The following is a 2,294-nucleotide window of genomic DNA, read 5'->3' as shown; positions in this document are numbered from 1 at the left end:
GTTGTGTGTTGTGTGGTGTGTGTGTGCATGGTGCATGCAGTGCTCAGTGTGCGGTGTACATGTGTTGTTTTTTGTTTTTTTTGTGTGTGGTGTGTAGTGTTTTTGTGTGTGTGTGGTTTTGGGATCATGTGTGTGCTGTGTTGAGTGTGTGTGTGTGTGTGTGTTGTGTGTGGTGCGTGGGTGTGTGTGTGTGTGTTTGCTATTGTGTGTGTGTGTACATATGCCAGATATGTTGTATATATATAGCCAAAAGGGGGGGGGGGGGGGGGGGGGCATAGTGTGTGTTTTTGGTGTCTATGTGTGTTTGTGTGTGTGTGTTTTGTGTTTTTTATGTGTATGTGTTTTTGTGTGTATTTGTGTATGTGTGTGTGTGTGTGTGTGTGTGTGTGTGTGTGTGCGTGTGTATGCGTGTGTATGCGTGTGTGTGTGTGTGTGTGTGTGTTGTGTGTGTGTGGTTTGGTGGGTGGGTGGTGTGTGTGTGGTGTACATATGCGATATGTGTATATATATTAGCAGGGGGGGGCACCAGAATGCACTACCGACATTCAAGGTACCCATACTGAATTTTCTCTTGGTACCTATGACCTGATACAGATAAACAATTAGGAGGAGTCTGAAGCAATTACCTAAATTATCATTATATCATAGCATTACCGAGCAGTGTAAATTTTTCATGTAGTTTCATATATCTATGATATACAGGTAAAAGTTGGAAATATGTGATGAGTTGATGAGAAATTTAATGATCGAATAATATAAATTTTTGTATTAGACTTTGATTAATATATAACCTTTTTATCATCTCACAGGAGAGCACTGGGTGAAGGAGAGAGCTCTGTGGTTAATGGAGGGGAGGAGGATGGATGTTAATGTTCCTGCAGTTCGTCACCAATCTCTCATCGTGTTGTAACGGCACCAACCTCAGATTGTTGAATCCACGCCACCTTCCATGCGTCCAAGCTCTCCAATATAAGCCAAACAATGTGTCACTTTCAGGTAATCCACAAAAATACTTCATTGTTATGATCATTATCATTGCCTATTTGTGTTGGCTTCATAGCTTTTAGATATGTAAATTTGTCAACTTAGTGTATCTGATACATTGATTGGGTATAGAAGATTTATTGCCATTACAGAGGAATAACAATTAAATTGTTAAGTGTTTTAAGTCAAACAAAAACTACAATATTGGATTATAAGTCCTGTCGTCCTTCTTCCAGAGCTTCTTCATTACGTGTTCCTCAACCTCCACCTCACTAAACACAGCACAAGTGACAAAACATTAGGATGCAACTCTTAGGAATGAAGGCAGAGAGGTCTTCACCTATGGAAAATGGGTTTGTATATGATTTTGCATGTTTTAGCTTTAGGCAAGTTACAATAAGGTTTAAAAGATGATCAGAGTTTATCAGTAAAGATTATGGTGCTAAAAACATGTTTTAGACAAAGAAATTGCAATGAATAATCATCTGGTTGTCTGTTGCACATGTGTTTATTTAAATTTAATAATATCTTTAAAGATTTCAGTGTCAATATTCTTCTCACTGGTCGAAGTCGACCCAGTCACTTAATTCTAGGGTCGTGGGCTCATGACCCAGATGCCTCAAGTACGCACCTCCACAGCCAAGATAATCTCCAAGGATGGAGAAATTCCTCAGCATCCTACAAGATTTACAGGTCAGTGGACGGGAATGAAACAGTCACCCTTGCAGAGCATCTCCTCCAACTCCATGGGAGAAGCTACGCCGCCTTAAGGTAAACTCACCGTGCCCTAGGCTCTCATGATGGCCCACTAAGCTTCCTTCAGATGATGCTGAGAAACATCACCTAGTTTTGGCACACTCCTACCCGACCATCACCAGAGCCACACCAGACCCAGAATGACTAGCCAAAATGGCTCAATTTCAAATTGAGCCTCAAAGCGAACACAACACCCTTATACAAACAAAATGTCATGATTCTTCACCTGGACGCATAACTGCAAATTGCCATCTGCTGCATCGGTGAAACCCCAGTTTAAGACAAACTGCATGCTGAAATAATTATTTTCATATCATATAGCTAATAAGAACTATCCATTTTAGAAATAAGGAATATAAAACAAACCAGATGCGCACACGCACTCACACGCACAGGCACACTCACACTCACACTCACACTCACACTCACACATCACACCCACACACACACTCACACACACAAACGCACAACACACAAACGCACACACCCACAACGCGCACACACAACGCCACACACAAGGGACACACAAAAGCACACACAAAAGCCACCCACAC

General features: G+C 41.4%; 1 pseudogene; it reads left to right on the top strand.

The window, feature by feature from the left end:
* LOC119580578 overlaps nt 1-1,593 on the top strand; it is a 5,710-nt pseudogene extending 4,117 nt beyond the window's left edge.
* The last annotated feature ends 701 nt before the right edge of the window (nt 1,594-2,294 follow it).

The sequence above is a fragment of the Penaeus monodon genome, chromosome 14, assembly GCF_015228065.2.
Source record: "Penaeus monodon isolate SGIC_2016 chromosome 14, NSTDA_Pmon_1, whole genome shotgun sequence".
Classification (NCBI taxonomy): domain Eukaryota; kingdom Metazoa; phylum Arthropoda; class Malacostraca; order Decapoda; family Penaeidae; genus Penaeus; species Penaeus monodon.
The sequence above is the reverse complement of the archived record's forward strand: the minus strand, read 5'-3'. Positions and strand labels throughout refer to the sequence as shown.